At 38.9% G+C, this 20,625-nt stretch overlaps 1 long non-coding RNA gene across 1 annotated transcript; it reads left to right on the plus strand.

Annotated features, from left to right (window-relative positions):
* Positions 1–12,505: 12,505 nt before the first annotated feature.
* Positions 12,506–13,908, plus strand: LOC145094816 (uncharacterized). Its single transcript, XR_013703583.1, has 5 exons — positions 12,506–12,563; positions 13,175–13,312; positions 13,416–13,546; positions 13,662–13,727; positions 13,866–13,908. It is a non-coding gene; the product is annotated as an uncharacterized LOC145094816 (long non-coding RNA).
* The last annotated feature ends 6,717 nt before the right edge of the window (positions 13,909–20,625 follow it).

Here is a 20,625-nt window from a genome sequence, read left to right on the forward strand (position 1 = left end):
TGTTCAACACTTCAACCTTCCCGTAGGAAGTGAGGGTTGATTTCTTGTGTCTGCTAATATATATTTTTAGGCTTGTTGTGATGATCCTTTGAGACAAGTACAATGTGACAACCCGAAACTTTCATTCTGTATGATTAGTCAATTTTTATCAATGTTAAATTCGATTTCGTCACTTTTTAACGCTATTTAAGGGCCCGTTTAAGTGTTCTAAGCTTGAGTACAACTGAGAACGAGATTAGGAATGAGTCAACATGTCATAAAGAAGCAAAACTGGGCCATACACCCTCCTGAGAGGTGTGTACGGCCGCACACTCCCCTCTATATATAGGGGGTGACCCCTTCATTCGTTCCTTTCTTTTGGCCGCACTCTACTTTCTCTCTCTAAAAATCTCATCCAAGAAGACTCTAAGGGCCTCAAAAACGTGAGAAATTCCATCATTTAGCTTGTTATTCAGGTAAAAAAACCTAAATCTAAGCCTAAATTCATCATGTTCTTCATCACTTGAAGGTGTACGACCACACACCTTCATAAGGTGGCCGTACACACCTCAAAAACCCTCCAAAGTGAGAGTTTTGGCCCTCTATATCCTAGTTGGACTTGGTTTGAGCCTTGAAACACTTGAAAATCGACTTTTGGAGCATAAACGAAGAGTGTACGGCCGCACACTCCTGTGTGCAGCCGCACATACATGCCCTGACCGCACAATCTGGCCGCACACACCCTCTGTACGACCGCACACTCCTGTGTGTAGCCGCACACATGCTCTGACCGCACACTCTGGCCGCACACACACTCCGTATGGCTGCACACCCACCTTTATGGCCATACACCCACTTTAATGCTCTTATTTGGCCTTAAACTTGCAACAACCACTAAGTGTGGGACCTAGAACACTTAGTACAAGCATTTCCAAGACCTTAGGGTGGTTTCCCGTCATGTTTAGTCATGAAATACCCTAATCTAATACGTATATGTGTTACCATATGATTAATAGGGTCCACTTGCATACGAAACATCAGTTGACACTCAACACTCATATCGATCGTACACTCGAATCCTACGTTAAACTGTGAGTTCATACCCCTACACTTTTCCGAGTTTTTCATGTTTTTAGGGGGGAATACAAGCTAAACATAAAGGTTTTCATAGCTTAAAAACTGATGCAATTACAACGGTTTTTCTATCAAACATTTAGATACAATTATCCCTTTTGTAATATGCGGAGCATAAGGGACGTTTTCTAATCATAATTGCATAGTTTTCAAAACAGTACCTGAATGCAACAAACCATTCAAATTATAATGGGTATAGTTTGGGATTTCAATATCAGTCTTACAGATTTAAACTTCATGCAAAGTTAAACATATAAAGTATGTCAGATTTAGTTTATCCATTACTACGAATACAAAACTAGAGAATTTTGCTAAATAATTATTTATACTCTACACCGTTACAAATGATTTTGAACTCGAGAACAACCGAACAACACGTAAACTAGTTAATACATGATTGTGAGACTCATCTTCATTATGCCCCTCGGGGTACCAATAAATCCTCTCCGGTAGTATAACCAGAGTCTCCTGGAGGGAGAGCATGAAATTTGTGAATAAATCTATTCGGGACCGACAATCCCACACCTGAACTGTTAGCTACAGTTAGGCGGGCACGCCTAGGGTGACAAATTTTGTAATCGTACGACGCCTGAAGAAACGTCAAGGAGGTCACCGGTCATATTAGTATGGTTATACGACTCACAATATGTATAAACTAACCTTTGTTTATGGGATTTCCTTCTTCTATAGTTTTATTTTAATTAAAACTAATAGAACATACTTTTCCTAATAGAAACCAACAAACGTGTTAGAAAATATTGGATTTTCTTGGCAAGCATGCATACATATTTCCGAACTTGATAATAATGGTTTTCGATACAAACGACATATTACTTATAACGGAAAGAAACCATTTATACAAATTCAGTGACTAGTTTTCAATACACAAAAACATGCTTATGAACTCACCAGCTTTATGCTGATACGTTTTCAAAACCGCTTGTATTCTCAGGGCAACGATAGACATGTACTTTGCCAGCTTTTGGAGAAGACGGAGCATTTTTGGAGTCTCATCTTTATCTTTTGCTATATACTATTATGTACAACTATGTTCTCAAAACAGATGTAAATATTCATACTGTAATGTAATGGTTATGTTTACTTTGATTGCTATGATACGATTGTTGTGATAATACGTATGACGTCACCCGCCCCCGGACGTTTCCGCCGTTGTTTTTATGACGGTTCGGGGGTGTGACAGATTGGTATCAGAGCTATTGTTTATAGTGAACTAAGTATACCAAACCTTACATGGTATACAACTATAAACACTAAGGGGCCAAAGTGCTCTGAACTAAAAGTATGCTTTTCAAAATATAAGTATTTTCATAAGAAGTATACAAGTATACCTACATACCAGAAACCGTACCGTAAAGAGAACCAAACAAAAGTAATTGGATGTTGGACACTGCGGTTAAACCTGGGTAGTTATGTAATTATGTCTAGGGTCAATATAGCTTGGTCAACTATATTCATTCGAGACATGACCAACATGTTCTTGGGAGTGGCTGTGGTGTTGCAGCAGGCCTAAAACTTACCAAGTATTCCTACCACAAGATATCGATAGAACAAAACATTCAACATAAAATACTATAGGAGTATTTTAGTCAAAGTCGAATACATTGTAGAAATTCATTCCAAGTGTTGCTACTCATCCTTTCCTAGCGATTGTTTACTAGTTTTAGTAACTCCTTCCTGTTTATTGCTTAGTAGAACACTTTATCTATCATGTAGAGATATACCCTGTTTCATATCTCTTGGTTCTAAAGTCAAAGGGACTTATCATCTTCTTCTTCATGATATAGAACAAGATGGCTCCAAAGAAAAGACCCAACAAAAATAACAACAATTCCTCGACGGATCCAACGCCACCACCACCTCCCCAGTTCGATCCCGCCATGTTCCAGGCAGCTGTTACTGTCGCCGTGACTGCTGCTTTGTCACAAATAAATCCTTGTGGTTTTGGTGGTTCCAGGAGTGGTATTTATTCCCAAAATCATGAAGAAAGTCAAGGGCATCAGAAGGAATGCTCCTATAAAGACTTCATGAACGCAAAACCCACATTTTTCGACGGAACTGGAGGTGTTATTGCCTTGACTCGATGGTTCGAGAAGATCGAGTGTATCTTCAAAATCTATTCCTGTTCGGAAGCCAACAAGGTGAAATTCGCCGCTTGCACTTTCACCAACAGAGCATTGACCGGGTGGAATAGTCAAGTCAAATCCCTAACCCTGCCAGTAGCAAATGCTTTGGGTTGGGAGAGCTTGAAAGAGCTCATGCTTGCTGAGTACTGCCCGCGGGGCGAAATGCAGAAACTGGAGCACGAGCTATGGAACTTGAAAATGAAGGGTTCCGATATTGCTGCCTACACTTCTAGGTTTGAAGACCTAGCACTTCTTTGCCCGGGAATGGTCACCCCGGAAGGTAAGAAGATAGAGAGATACATTTGGGGATTGACTCCCCCAACTCAAGGGAATGTCTTGGCTGCTAGGCCAATCACTTTTGATAGCGTCAAGTGCCTGGCGCAGACCCTCACAGATCACGGGGTTGATCTGGATAAAGTGACAGCTGCTCCCGAACCAGTGAAAGGAAGTGGCGAAAAAAGAAAGTTCTGGAAGCAGCGAAAGGGACAGTCTTTGCAGTAGCCTTCCAAGAAACAACAAACTGTGGCAGTCCATGCTGCCACTACTCCTGTCGCTGCTCCTGCAATTCAAGCACCTACCAGTGGATATACTGGTACCCTCCCTTGGTGCAGCAAGTGCAGTTATCATCACCTTATTCCCGACCCATGTTGTGAAATGCTCTGCAACAACTGTGGCAAGAAAGGTCACACTGCTCGAAGTTGCAGAACACCAGCCCAACCAACCAATCAGGCATCCGGAGTAGGTGTCGGCCAGGCCTGTTACGGTTGTGGCGAGGTTGGGCACTACAAGAGAAACTTCCCCAAAGCAACAACAACTGGCAACACCGAGAGAGTTCTAGCAATGGGGAAAGAGGAGGCAGTCGTTGATCCTACCGTCGTTATGGGTACGTTCCTCCTCGACAACTCTTATGCATGCATTCTTTTCGATTCTGGTGCGGAGAGAAGTTTTGTTAGTCATGCATTCAAGCATCTTCTCAAACATAAACCTCAATCTTTAACCGAAACATTTACCGTCGAAATGGCTAATGGTGAGAAAGAGAGCACTAACGATATATTCCGCGACTGTACCCTTACCCTAAATGATCATTCCTTTCCGATCGACCTCATGTCAGTTTCCGTAAAAAGCTTCGATGTCATCATTGGAATGGATTGGTTGAGCCCCAATCGTGCTGATATCCTTTGTTTCAAAAAATCCGTCCGCCTTAATCTTCCCTCTGGAGAAACCCTTGTGATCTATGGTGATAAACTCAGTTCAAACCTTCGCATTATCTCGTGTATCAAAGCCCAAAAACTGATGCGAAAGGAGTGTCGTGCATTCCTAGCCCATGTTGTTAATGAGAAACATGAGCTTAAAGACCTCGAGAGCATCCCCGAAGTCTGCAACTTTCCTGATGTCTTTCCTGAAGAACTTCCAGGAACTTCTCCTAAGTGCCAAGTCGAGTTTCGCATCGAATTAATCCCCATAGCTACTCCCGCAGCTAAGTCCCCATATCGCCTAGCGCCAGCAGAAATGCAAGAGTTATCAAGCCAGCTCAATGAGCTGCTCAGCAAAGGATTCATCAGACCAAGTTCCTCACCCTGGGGAGCCCCAGTTTTATTTGTGAAAAAGAAGGATGGATCTTTTCGAATGTGCATTGACTATCGCGAACTAAACAAGCTCACCATCAAAAACCGTTATCCTTTTCCTCGGATTGATGACCTTTTCGACCAGCTTCAAGGAGCCATCTATTTCTCCAAAATAGATCTTGGATCAGGGTACCATCATCTGTGAGTCCACGAGGGTGATGTTCCTAGAACAACATTCCGGACTCGATATGGTCACTACGAGTTTGTAGTAATGCCCTTCGGTCTAACCAATGCACCGACAGTATTCATGGACCTGATGAATCGGGTGTGCCGTCGTTTCTTGGACAAGTTCGTTATCGTGTTCATCGACGATATACTTGTTTATTCCAAAAGCGAGGAAGATCACAAACAACATTTGTGAGTAGTGCTGGAAACTCTAAGGACAGAGAGGCTATATGCTAAATTCTCCAAGTGCGAATTCTGGATTTGAAAAGTAACCTTCCTAGGTCACGTGGTAAGTGAGGAAGGCATACACGTGGACCCGTCCAAAATCAAAGTGATAGAGAATTGGTTAGCACCGAATACACCTACGGAAATCCGTCAATTCTTGGGTCTTGCTGGCTATTATCGTAGATTCATCCAGAATTGCCAAACCCCTAACCACTCTAACTTAGAAAGGTGTACCATTTTGTTGGAATGAAAAGCAAGACACTGCATTCCAAACATTGAAGCGAGCCTTGTGCAGCGCACCTATCCTGTCTCTGCCCGAAAGGACGGAGGACTTCCTTGTCTACTGCGATGCATCCAACCAAGGCTTAGGTTGTGTGCTTATGCAGCGAGGAAAGGTTATTGCTTATGCCTCGAGGCAGCTGAAAGCACACGAAGTCAATTATACAACTCACGACCTGGATTTGGAAGCAGTGGTCTTCGCATTGAAGATTTGGAGACATTACCTCTACGGAACCAAGTGCACGATCTTCACTGACCATAAAATCCTACAACACATCTTCGACCAGAAAGACTTAAACATGAGACAACGACGATGGGTAGACCTACTCGGTGATTATGAGTGTGAAATACGCTACCATCCCGGCAAGGCCAATGTGGTTGTCGATGCCCTCAGCCGAAAAGAGCACTCACGTCACAGGGTGAAAGCACTTACTATGACCATCCATTCCTAGTTATCCGTACAAATCAGAGAGGCTCAACAGGAAGCCCTAAAACCAGAGAACATGGCAGACAAAGCCTTAAGGGGGATGGAGAAAAACTTAGAGATCAAGGAAGACGGAGTCTATTATTTCATGAACCAGATCTGGACCCCAAAGTTCGGTGGATATAGAGAGGTTGTCATGAACAAAGCTCACAAGACTAGATACTCCGTTCACCCAGGATTGGATAAGATGTACCTTGATCTCCAGAAACTATATAGGTGGCCAAACATGAAAGCCAGGATCGCTACCTTCGTGGGCAAGTGTCTGACTTGCGCCAAGGTGAAGGTCAAATATCAGAAGCCCTCAGGTTTGCTACAGCAGCCCGAGATACCTGATTGGAAGTGGGAGAGGATTACCATGGATTTCATCACCAAATTACTCAAATCTCCAAGTGGGTACAACACTATCTGGGTAATAGTTGACCGGTTGACGAAATCTGCTCACTTCCTGCTAATCAAAGAAACTTTCAAGATGGAAAGACTCACACGAATCTACATCCAAGAGATAGTTCGGCTGCAGGGTGTGCCTGTATCCATTATCTCCGATCGAGATAGCAGGTTCACTTCTAGATTTTGGCAGTCCCTGTAGAAGGCTCTTGGAACTAAGTTGGATATGAGTATAACTTATCATCCTCAGACAGATGGACAGTGTGAGAGAACCATCCAGACCTTGGAAGACATGTTGAGAGCATGTGTCATCGATTTCGGTAAATCGTGGGACACCCATTTGCCCTTGGTTGAATTCTCCTACAATAATAGTTATCATACTAGTATCAAGGTTGCGCCTTTCGAAGACCTCTATGGCCACAAGTGCAGATCCCCTCTGTGCTGGGCTGAGGTGGGCGACATGCAGCTAGCCAAGGGGAAAGTCCCTGATAGCACTCTCACTGGTCCAGAAATCATCCGCGAAACCACTGAAAAGATCATACAAGTCCGGGAACGACTAAAAACTTCACGAGATCGACAAAAGAGCTACGCCGATAAATGACAAAGAACCTTGGAATTCCAGATTGGAGATCATGTTCTGCTGAAGGTCTCGCCCTAGAAAGGCATGATACGCTTTGGAAAACGTGGAAAGCTAAATCCGAGGTACATAGGACCATTCGAATTCCTTGCTAGGATTGGTCCCGTAGCCTACAAACTTCGTCTACCGCATGAAATTAGCAGCATTCACCCTGTCTTCCACGTTTCGAATCTCAAGAAATTCCTATCTGATGAAACCCTTGTGGTCCCTCTTGACGAAATTGAAATCAATGAAAACCTGAACTTCGTGGAAGAAACAATCGAAATCATGGACCGGGAGGTCAACCGAACAAAGCAAAGCCACATCCTGATAGTGAAGGTTCGCTGGAATGCAGAGCGGGGACCTGAATTCACTTGGGAGCGCGAGGATTCAATGAAACTGAAGTATCCCCATCTTTTTCCAAATCCATGATTTGTACCTTTATTCTTGAATTTCGAGACGAAATTCCCTCTAACGGGGGGATGATGTGACAACTTGAAACTTTCATTCTGTATGATTGGTCAATTTTTATCAATGTTAAATTCGATTTCATCACTTTTTAACACTATTTAAAGGTTCGTTTAAGTGTTCTAAGCTTGAGTACAGCCGGGAACGAGATTAGGAATGAGTCAACATATCATAAAGAAGCAAAACCGGGCCATACACCCTCCTGAGAGGTGTGTACGGCCGCACACTCCCCTCTATATATAGGGGGTGACCCCTTCATTCATTCCTTTCTTTTGGTCGCACTCTACTTTCTCTCTCTAAAAATCTCATCCAAGAACACTCTAAGGGCCTCAAAAACGTGAGAAATTCCATCATTTAGCTTGTTATTCAGGTTAAAAACCTAAATCTAAGCCTAAATTCATCCTGTTCTTCATCACTTGAAGGTATACGAGTGCACACCTTCATAAGGTGGCCGTACACACCTCAAAAACCCTCCAAAGTGAGAGTTTTGGCCCTCTATATCCTAGTTGGACTTGGTTTGAGCCTTGAAACACTTGAAAATCGACTTTTGGAGCATAAACGAAGAGTGTACGGCCGCACACTCCTGTGTGCAGCCGCACATACATGCCCTGACCGCACAATCTGGCCGCACACACCCTCTGTACGACCGCACACTCCTGTGTGTAGCCGCACACATGCTCTGACCGCACACTCTGGCCGCACACACACTCCGTATGGCTGCACACCCACCTTTATGGCCATACACCCACTTTAATGCTCTTATTTGGCCTTAAACTTGCAACAACCACTAAGTGTGGGACCTAGAACAATTAGTACAAGCATTTCCAAGACCTTAGGGTGGTTTCCCGTCATGTTTAGTCATGAAATACCCTAATATAATACGTATATGTGTTACTATATGATTAATAGGGTCCACTTGCGTACGAAACATCAGTTGACACTCCGCACTCATATCGATCGTACACTCGAATCCTATGTTAAACTGTGAGTTCATACCCCTACATTTTTCCGAGTTTTTCATGTTTTCAGGGGGGAATACAAGCTAAAAACAAAAGTTTTCATAACTTAAAAACTGATGCAATTACAACGGTTTTTCTATCAAACATTTAGATACAATTATCTCTTTTGTAATATGCGGAGCATAAGGGACGTTTTCTAATCATAATTGCATAGTTTTCAAAACAGTACCTGAACGCAAAAAACCATGCAAATTATAATGGGTATAGTTTGGGATTTCAATATCAGTCTTATAGATTCAAACTTCATGCAAAGTCAAACATATAAACTATGTCAGATTTAGTTTATCTTCATTACGCCTCTTGGGGTACCAATAAATCCTATCTGGTAGTATAACCAGAGTCTCCTGGAGGGAGAGCATGAAATTTATGAATAAATCTATTCGGGACCGACAATCCCACACGTGAACTGTTAGCTACATTTAGGCGGGCACGGCTGGGGTGACAAATTTTGTAATCGTACGACGCCTGAAGAAATGTCAAGGAGGTCACCGGTCACATTAGTATGGTTATATGACTCGCAATATGTATAAACTAACCTTTGTTTACGACATTTCCTTCTTCTATAGTTTTATTTTAATTAATAAAACTACCTATCTACTTACTGGAGGGTATTCCAGGGACACAACCTTTGGTTTTATTTTAATTAATAAAACTACCTATTACTGGAGGGTATTCCAGGGACACAACCTTTGGTTTTATTTTAAGTAATAAAACTACTATACATACTGGTGGTAGCCAGGGTTTTCAAATAGAACTTACATTACATACTGGTGGTATCCAGGGTTTTCGAATAGAACTTACATTACATACTGGCGGTAGCCAGGGTTTTCGAACATAACATACTTTTCATAACAGAAACCAGCAAACATGTTAGAAAATATTGGATTTTCTTGGAAAGCATGCATACATATTTCTGAACTTGATAACAATGGTTTTCGATACAAACGACATCTTACTTATAATGGAAAGAAACGATTTATACAAATTCAATGACTAGTTTTTAATACACAAAAACATGCTTATGAACTCACCAACTTTATGCTAATACGTTTTCAAAACCACTTGTATTCTCAGGGCAACGATAGACAGGTACTTTGCCAGCTTTTGGAGAAGACGGAGCATTTTTGGAGTCTCGTCTTTATCTTTTGCTATATACTATTATGTACAACTATGTTCTCAAAACATATGTTAATACTCATATTGTAATGTAATGGTTATGTTTACTTTGATTGCTATGATACGATTTTTGTGATACTACGTATGACGTCACCCGCCCCCGGACGTTTCCGTCGTTGTTTTTTTGACGGTTCGGGGGTATGACATACAGGTAGGTGTGGAAGGTAGTATGGACCCTTACTACTAAAAGCAAAATACCCGTACACGTAGCAGGGAAGTCACAACCCTTAAGGCTTCTTTTGGGGGTTAGTTCCCCTGGTATGATATGCGTTTATCTGATATCTCCCTGGTTTATTTTCAGTATAGTGATGACACAACAGTTTGAGGTAGGATTCGGGGGATCAGGAGTAGGTGTCTAGAATGGTCCAACATTGACTGAGGATCAGGTTAGGGAGATCCTTTAGGAGGACGTTGTTTCCCTCTTTCGGGAACATATGCCAAAGATGTTTGGGTTTATTAAGACCATTGTGGTGGATTCTAATTTGGTCATTTTGGCCCTTTATTTAGAAGGAAGTGGCAAAAGGAGGCCCTAGTGGCAAAATGGTAAGTTTGGTAACTTAAGTAGTACGTCGGGAATATATGTGGTACACTAAGCGTACTAAGGCGCACCCTAGTACGCTGGGCATACACATATGTACGCTGGGCGTACGTCACTACTAGAAAAAAGACCTTTATTGACGCGCTTTTTACGACACGCAATAATTAACGATACGCAAAAGGACGTGCCCTTAAAATAGTGTCATCTCTCCAAAAAATTTAAGGATTTACGTCACGCTTTATTGTGTGCCCTTAATTTAGTGTCTCAAGAAAAAAAATTAAAAACACGGAGGGCGCTTTATCTTAAACGCGCGTCGTCTGTACCTGTCGCTTTATAATTTTAATGAAACGCGCCTTTAGTTAGACAAGGGGGAAATGAAATCCCCAAAATTTTGAAAACCCGCCTTTTTTTCTATCTTCTATCTATCTTTCATCTTCAACCCAACAAGGACGAGCATTGCACTCTTGATTTCCCTAACTCTTTCTCATTTTCTGATTCAAACTTGAAAGAATCGAAAAAAAAATCTATCAATTTTGAAGCCTAATAAAAATCTAACAAGGACGAGTATCCATCGATCCGACTTCCAAAAATAGAGGGCATCGATTCCACGTCTTCCGGGGTTGGGAGGCAAATGAGAATTTGAAGAAAAGGAATAAGATCTCTTGGGTGTTCAATCGAAGAAAAGGAAATCAGAATCGACGATCGCTGCTTTCGCTAATATCCACTCCGCCCTCTTATGAACGCAAATGGTAAAGATCTGCTTCGATTTCCCGATTGGTCTTCCTTTTTTTTTCTTCTTTCCCTCTTGCCCTAATTATCGACTCCTCATTTTTCTCTCAGATTTGAGTCTCCTCTTTCATCAAAAATAAGAGGTATCAAACTTGAATTAGAGGTTGAAGATCATAAATCGATGGTTTATTCTGTCTTGGAACACATGGCTCTACGAACCCGCCTTTTTCTTTATTGCCTTTATCTATATTTGATCTTTGCAATCGATTCTCCCCTCTCCCTCCTTCTCTCTCGTCTCCGATCCTCTTCTCCCCTACTTCTAACCTTACTTGTTAATTTTCTCATCAGATCTCTGCTCTAGTGTCACTCTGAAGATTAAGAATTTCAAGCCCTAGTGTCACTCTGAGACACAGACGATTTTTGAATCTTATGTTTATTTTACTCGATTTTTGTTAGATGTAAGGCAATCGTTTCAGAATGTTTGATTGATAAGGGTTTTTTTTGTTGATCTTATAGAAGCGATCAAGGAATTGTCCTGCAACTAAGATGAAGAAAACGAGGCAACTAAGGAGATGGACATATAGTTTTTGGAAAAGATTCAAGTAAGAAATCTTTGAATTAGTCTTAACAAAACTCACAGTTCTTTTCTCTTACTCCGCTCCTCCTTACATAATTCTTTCTGAAAATCTAATTGTGAATTTTTGATTTAATTTTTGAATCATTCCTTCTAATCACTAGTTCTATTCTCCTGAAATTTAAAGGGTTCTTTTCCATTGCCTATCAGCGACCTTGACTCATGGCTCAAGACTCCCTCCATATATGTTTTTGATTGTTCTGCTGCAGGGATGATTGTCAATGCCTTCATAGAGGTATTATTAACTATTTATTTCTTGACAACATTGTTATTATTGTTTGACTAAATGCTTGAATATCATTTATATGTATATATCTCCTGGATTGGACTCCCTCAAGTTCTTCTTCTTCGGGAACTTCACCAAGAGACTGTATTCTACTTGCAGCATGTGAAGCACATGAAACCCTACCACAAAGTCATGAGTTTCCTGCTAATGTCTTCACTTCTTGCCTTACAACCCCCATCACCTGTTAGTCCACCTGTAAAGCATAGACATATGCATCAACAAGTGGACATGTACATGCTATGCAAACCAACTAAACCATCATGTTGTCATTCCACCAAACTGCTCTTCTTATTGTAACTGCATCTCTGGTATGATTTGACCATTTAAATTGAAGTACATATATTTAATAGTTAATACATATTTATGAAAAAAAATGTTAAAAAACACAGAAAATACAAGTCAAAACAGATGGAAATGCACATGTCCCAGTGGTAAACTCCCTGAAGTGGCTACAAGTCATGAAACTAATTGCTTCATGTCCTACAATTTCAACTCCGGTAAACTAAATCTTGATTCCTGATCTTTCGTTATTCGTAGAATTACTAAATATAAAAATCTTACACATCATGTTGTTGTTCACAGGATCTTTGAGTGAGGCACAATCTTTGAAGAAGCAATTTTCCTATGAGAGTCAATGATCAGTACCTCACAAATGTCCTGCTTAAGATCAATGCTAAGGTGAATACAAAAAGAACATGTCAAATGCTAGAAATAGCAATTGATTTGTGTATTATAGCACTGAAAAATCTTTCCTTTTATAAAGACGCAATCAAATTTCAATTCAGTTTTCACTACTATATTTAGATAGATTTTTCTAAGCCTATTGTCCTAAATAGGAAACAAATTTAAGGTACAATGTCTTCTATTTATAATTGGGTGGTTTTTTCAAAAGCAAAAATGTAAGTAACAAATATATCGAAAGTGCAATGCTAGTAATAAAAAGAAAATAAAAGTAGGATGCTGTAATATACAAATAGTTAAATGTATGTTGCTATTTCTTGCATTTAGCCCAAAATTTATAAGCTCACTTATTCAAAACCCCACTTGGAAAAATGCAAGAAATAATGTTCTAGTTTGATTGATTTGCTTAACATCCTGCTTTGATTTCTTCCTGTTACATCAATATCATCCAAAGAAACTTTGAGTATTATAATCATGTAGATTTTTCAAATAATAAAAAGAAGTAGGAAGCTTTAATACTATAATATACATAATAAAAGTAGGTTGTTGTTTCTTAAGCCCAAAAAAGAAAAGATTAAATTTGATTTTTTGTTTATTTGTGCATGCAGCTTGGGGGTCTTAACTCAATGTTATGTGTGGAGCATTCTCCTTCCCTTCCACATGTTTCCAAGGCTCCCACAATCATTCTGGGCATGGATGTGTCTCATGGGTCACCTGGCCAGTCTGATATTCCATTTATTGCTGCTGTAACTATTTTTCTTTCTCAAATTTATTAAAAATCAATTTTATATTTTTATTTATGGGAATGTTTTAATAAAAGATCATTTCTTTGTTTTTTTTTAATAACAGGTTGTTAGCTCCCAACATTGGCCTTTGATCTCCCGCTATCGAGCTTCTTAAAGAACTCAATCTCCAAAGGTGGAGATGATAGATTCCCTGTTCAAGAAAGTTTCTGACACTGAGGATGAAGGTATAATGAGGTTCAATTCCTTGTTTTTATTTCCTATTTTTATTATACATAAAGAGTTTGATGTTTGAGATTTCACATCACATTGTAAGCAAATGATGAGATTTTCTTTTCTTTTTTTGTGGCAGGGAGCTTCTCCTTGACTTCTATACGAGTTCTGCAAAACGTAAGCCAGATCAGATAATCATTTTCAGGTGAATTCTTTTAAAATTGTATATTTAACTTTTAGATATTTATGTCATTTTCTTTATAAAAAATAGGTGAACTCATGTTTTTATTTTGCTGTAAAAAGCTCAAACCTTAAAATTCTATTACTTGTTATATTATAATAGGGACGGTGTAAGTGAGTCACAATTCAACCAGGTGTTGAACATTGAACTAGACCAAATTATCGAGGTATTTGTATTTTCTTATATAATAGTTTCTTATTTTGTTAAAGCAAAAAAAGTGATTTAAAAATCTTACACATCATGTTGTTGTTCCATGACAACAGGGACAATAAATTCAAAAGAAAAGAAAAAAAGGTAACCTATTACCAAATTTACAAAAGTCCAAGACAATTACCAATCCAAGGTAACCTACTACCAAATCTACAAAACTATCTTCACATTCATCCCAATAATTACATCACCAAAATCATTCCGGGAATATTAATTAATGCAATTGACTAATATGACCTTATGTAGTATAGGTATCTTTTTGCACTTGTTTCGTGTGTCCTTTATGGCCTTGGTTAATGTAGTACAGGTATTCTTGCTTGCCATATGTTGTTTATCCGTAACTTTATAAAGTTAATTTATACCTTTCTTATTTACATGGCAGTTGCAATATGTGGAAGTGCTCCCTAAAAAGGTTGTTGATATCTTGAAGGAAATTAGGTAGGCCTCAAAGGATAAAGTTTTTCTTTCTGTTGACAATTCAAAGTTTTTATGTTTCACTATGTTTCCTGAACATGGTTTTGATTTTGTGATAAAGGGATCTTTTGGAGGTTCTTTCTAGATTAACCAAGGAGTTCAACGTCGACAAGTTTCTAGGGGTATTTTTGGAATCCCTCATGGATTACAGTCATGGTGATGATTTGTGCCTTAAATTGTTGCTTTCCATGATAAAAGCTGTTCCTATTAATGTTTTAGTTGGTCGTTTAGTTACTAAACTTCTTTCAACCTGCATGAAGTTAACCAAGAAAAGAAAAGGAATAATTATTTAAGTTCCCATTATTAACAACTGAGTATTTTTTTTATTTGCCCATTGTTGTTTCTTCTTTGGAGTTGGGCTTTATATATCACCATCCTTTATTGTTGTCTAAATTCCATATTTTCCATTTCTCATAATGATTTTCTTCATTTTCCTTAGATGCACACCTGCTACCTGTTGACTTGCCAGAGCTGAAATCTTTGACCAACAGGTAGTTACAAAAGTTGCCTTTTGTTATCTATTCATTCTAGTGCATTATTTATTTATTTATTTTTGCTTTCCTTGATCAATAAACTTTTAATGTTGATAGCTTCATTTAATTTACTTTTCAATGTAAAAGTAAAACATATGCAACTTACACCTTCTTAAATTATGGAAAAATTTGTAGAAGGTTGAATATGTGTTAGGATAATATCATTTGTATAGATTGATTTATTATGTGTTAGGTAATGGTTGTTGAAATCCATTGGTATAGGTATAGGTAAAGAAGCATGATTATCTGTCCTAATTATATTTGGTGTTATTTATGTTTATCTTTGTACATAATATAATTTGTTTGATGACTAATAAAATTTAGCAGAGGCAAAGTAAAGAATAAATCCTATTTACAAAATGATCCAAAGAATCATTTTAATATTGTATTGTATTGCATGTTAAGTTACTGATTTTCCATGTGCAGGTTCTGATAGCTCTAGCAACCTCCTTCCATGCCCAACAGCCTCTCAAAGTTCCTGCAATACGTTACATTTACTTACTGTTGTGTTGTATTGCATGTTTTGTTTTCCATGGAACGATTATTTGTATGACATTAAATTTATGCAATGGATTCTATTTTTGTATATGATATTTTATTATCTATTATTAAACATTAAATACAAATTTAATTTGAAAATAAGCAAATCTATAAATAATATTTTTTTAAACATTTAAAATTATGATACGCAAAAATGTGTGTCATCTTCATTTATGACATGGCCTTTCTTGACAGGGGCTTCCTTGATACACATTGCGTGTCATAAACACACGTGTCGTAAGGTTACGACACGCAAATGCGTGTCGTCTTCCTTTATGACAGGGCCTTCCTTGATACGCATTGCGTGTCATAACCGCGCGTCGTAAATGAAGCGTCATAAATGCGCGTCGTAAATGCGCGTCGTCTATAGACGACGCGCAAAAGCGCGTCGTCTCTCTTTATGACAGGGCCTTCCTTGACACGCATTTGCGCGTCGTCTGAGCGTTTTACGACGCGCAATGAGCGTCGTAAAAGGCCTTTTTTCTAGTAGTGCGTGTGCCAGGATGGAACCCTAACTTTTAGGGTTTGTAGAGTATTTAAGCACCTTATGGACCATACCCTCCCATCTCTTTCATCCTCCACACCTCCCTTAGTTGTGTTGAGAGAACCCTAGCCTCCTAGTGACCATTCTTGAGCTTATAAGTGTGTTTTTGGTGCCTTCAAGAAGGAACTTGTGCATCAAGGAGCCAAGGAGGGAAGATTGGCTTGTGGATCTTGGTTCATCATCTGTTTTGGGAGCTCCAGAAGGTAAAAAGCTTGGAACGTTATACTAGTATGAGATATATCTAGTCATTTTAGCTTTATGGAAGCATTCTTGTCCCAAAAGTCCTAAAATGGTGCATGTTATGTTTTGGAAAAAATGAGTTGTCCTTTCAGACCTTAGAAGAGGTCCTAGGTGATAAAAATTGTGTCCCAATAGCTAGATTTGTCTCATGCATGAAGTGGGAAGGTCTTAATGGATTAATACCATGTGTTATGAACTTTCTGGACGTCCAAAGTGATAAAGTTCGAGACTTTATAGTCTTATGGCACTTTTGGTCGATGGATCTAGAGTTTGGGCTTAAGTGCTTAAGCCATTAAGCACTTATTAGGGTTTTGGTGAAACCCCACGTACGCCCAACGTAAATCCAGTACTCCCAGCGTATTGGGTCAACAACCCCGATAGTGGTCAACATCTGGATGAGTACGCCCCGCGTACCAGAGGAGTACGCCACACATACTTCCTCTGTTGGGATTTTGTCTTTTGGGCTTCGGGTTTCGGGCTGTTTTTGGACTAGTTGGGCTTGGGCCTTGTTGGACTCTCTGAATAATTGGACTTGGGCCAAGTTTTGATATTGGACCTTGGATTAGGCCTAATTAGGGAGTTGGGCCCAATTTGGTAAATTGGGACAATAATGGGCTTCACATAAGGACTTTCAAGGTTATGGAATTGGCATTGGGCCTTGGCACAATAAAGAGAACGAACATGATGGATTGTGTGGACCCCTTAGTCAAGATTTTTATGTTGTGTAATGACTTGGTTTTATTATTTGGATAGTTCGGGATCTTTGGTGAGGAGGCAATTCGGGAGTTCGATTCTTCAGTTTGGACCATCTTTGCGAGGTGAGTTATCCTCACTGTACTCAAGGGTCTAAGGCACCAAGGCCGGCCCTTTGATTTGTTATTTGGGATTGTTACTATTGTGATATGTTAGCTCGGTATCCTAGTAGATAGGATAGTTATATGCTAGTATGATATGTTAGCTCAGTATCCTGGCAGATAGGATAGTTATATGCTAGTATGATATGTTAGATCGGTATCCGAGTAGATCGGATGTGGTAATGCTTAGTGACCTATAGTTTGGTCTGACTGTCTGTATGCTGGTAGGAGATTACCTATTGTATGTGCACATGATTGATTGGTAGTTGAGGGTATTCCATCCCGAGGATGATAGGACCCTAGTATGTTGTCTTTTTAGACTGTTATATGATTATCTGATATAGATGCACATGTTTGATTGGGTATGCTGGTATTATAACTTGATGGTTGAGGGCCTAGGGTATTCCAACCCGATGTTTGATTAGACCCATAGTATGTTGGCATTCCAACCCGATGGTTAAGGGCCTGGGGTATTCCATCCCGATAGATGATTGGACCCATAGTATCTGTTATATATGTATTGTGTGTGGGCATTCTAACCCGATGGTTTTGGGCCGAGAGTATTCCATCCCGAGGATGATTGGAATCGTATTATTTTGGCATTCCAACCCGATGGTTGAGGGCCTAGGGTATTCCATCCTGATGGATAATTGGACCCATAGTACGTTTTTTGTCATTATATGTGTATTGTTGTGTGTATGGGTATTTTGGGTGTAACTCACTAAGCTTTCCGGCTTGCAGGTTTAGTTTATTGTTTCAGGTTCAACGGATGGCCGCGGGAAGGCGAAGGTGTGACCGTACACTTCCTCGATTGATGATTATGATTTCTGGGAACTCTGATGTTTAAACTATTTTAAAAACAAATTGTACTGACTAAATGGTTTTAAATGATTTAAAAAGTTTTAAAATTGGCTCGAATTTTATGGATGTTACATAACCTTAACAAGGACCAAATATGAAGCTCAAAGGTTCTGGAGTAACTTCTACTCATAAGAACCACCTCAAAGGGACCAAATTCATAACAAAATATCGCTTAGCCAGATCTACATGAAATAGTTGTCAAGGACCATGCATGGACTTGAAGATATTTGAAGCTTTTATGAACATATTTGAAGCTTTTAATAACATACTTTGATCATCTTGCATCTAAGCTTGAAGATTATCACATGCATGTTGGTTTAAGGACCATGCATGGACTTGATTTGTTCAAAATGATATTTTTAAGAAGAAAACTCAAATGCATGTGGTTGATGAACATCAAAACTTGTAAAAACTCATGTTCTTGGATTTGACATAGGTTTAGGTCATGGGTTTTCACCATCTAGCAACATGCAAGATGTTTTGGGTGAAAACCTACCACCACTATCATCAGTTCTGAAGTGCATGGACATACACACGAATTTTCAAAGAGAATGGTGTAAGAGAAGAAGAAAATACTAGAAAACTTAGGATTTTTGAAAGAAAAGTGAAGGAAATGTAAGGGATTTGATTTTACCTTGATGAATGACTCTTCAAGATGAATATTTTTGAGTAAAATAAGCGATATTTAGCTGGAAATTCATGGATTTTTGGGCTTATTCATAGAGGTAAAGAATGGGGTTTTTAGAGAGAAGAAAAGAGAGATTCCGTCTCTCTGGATATCTTATCTCTCTCGTCATCTCTTTGGGGTTTTACTCCACCAAAATCACACATCAAACTCCATAAATGTAACTTGATTTATGAACAATAGAGTGGGTAAATCCCTCCTACAGATTATTCTTCTAAATTTATCATTTTTAGAGAGAAGGAAGAGAGAAAATTTTAGAGAAAGAAGTAGAGAGGTAGAGTGAAAGAATGAGTAAAATGATTGAGTTTTTGGGGGAAGGAAGTCTTGGGGAGGGAGATGACCAAATTTTGAGGGAGAGAGAGGGTGTCTCTTCCTTTCCTTCCTTTATTTTTATAAAATTTTCAAATTTTCATAAAGTCTCCCTTATTATATATATACCTTATGCTTTAACCTAGTATGATTTTATAAAACTTGGCTCTTTTACTTGTAGATTAGGAATAAAATGTTGTTCATTATAATTTTTTGTCCTTGATTATATTTCAAATTTTAAATATTCTAAGATGATATTATAAGCTTCATAATCATTTTTATAACATTTTGATGTTAGATATATAAAAATTTGGGTTTTTAGGGCTTTTAGGGTTTTAACGAATTTGTTAATCTTTGGATATCAAAATAAATTGAAGTTTAGATACTTCAATTTATTTTTAGGTTTCTTGAATCTTATTGAAGTTAGAAATAATGATTGTAATGTATTTTTGTTGGTTATTGGCATTTCTATGTAGTGGTTATGAGATTCAAGTGAAATTGAAGAACTAAGTATACTAGTCCTAGTTTCAACTTTGACTTGAGTACCTACGAGGCTGAGACCTAATTTCTACTACTAGGTCAAGTGCATGTTGTGTCTACATGATTAATGAAAATTTGTTCAAGCCAAGGAGTGCCCTGAATTTGGATAGTTGTTACAGTTAATGTAGTTATAGAAGTCATGTATCAATGTGAAATCTAAGTATATTATCTATCGTTGATAATTGTGTCTAAGTTTCTAGTTGGTTATGACTTAGCCTCTAGCTACTAAATCTAGCATGTGTCATGTCTATACGTGCAACTAAGTTTATTCAAATTTAGAACCGACTCGAATTTTGATGGTTGTCGCAGGCATATAGTAAGAAACAGAGGAATTCATGTCGACCTTTCCAAGTTAAAAGCGGTAAATAATTGGGACACACCCAAAATGCCAAGAGAGATGCGTCAATTTTTAGGACTGACTGGCTATTACTGGATATTTATAGAAAAATTCTCTCGTATAGCCAAACCCCTCCCAACATTATCTAAAAAAGAAATAAGATTCGTTTGGGGAGACTAGAGGAAACAACTTTCCAAAAGATGAAGGAAATGTTGTATAGTGCACCAATACTATCCCTTCCAGAAGGAACTGATGACTTGTAGTATACTACGATGCTTCACATAAGGGGTTAGGATGTGTGTTGATGCAAAGGGAGAAGGTCATAGCCTATGCCTCAAGACAACTTAAGGTGCATGAGAACAACTACACCACCTACGACCTAGAGTTGGGAGCGATAGTTTTTGCACTGAAGATTTGGCGTTATTACCTTTATGGGATGAAGTGTGTAGTATACACGGATCACAAGAGTCTATAGTACATCTTCGATCAGAAAGAGCTCAACATGAGACAAATAATATGGTTAGAGTTTTTAAATGACTATGATTATGAGATGCGTTGCCACCTAGGAAAGGCTAACATTGCAACTAACGCTTTGAGCCGTAAAGAGCGAGTTAAATCCCATAGAGTCAAAGCACTCATGATGACTATCCAGTCAAATCTAATCTCGCTAATTAGGAGTGCTAAACTCGAGGATTTAACGAAAGGTAACATTAAAGAATAAGGCTTCATAGGGAT

This window comes from Lactuca serriola, chromosome 3 (genome assembly GCF_051521515.1).
Source record: "Lactuca serriola cultivar US96UC23 chromosome 3, Lser_US96UC23_V15, whole genome shotgun sequence".
Classification (NCBI taxonomy): Eukaryota; Viridiplantae; Streptophyta; class Magnoliopsida; order Asterales; family Asteraceae; genus Lactuca; species Lactuca serriola.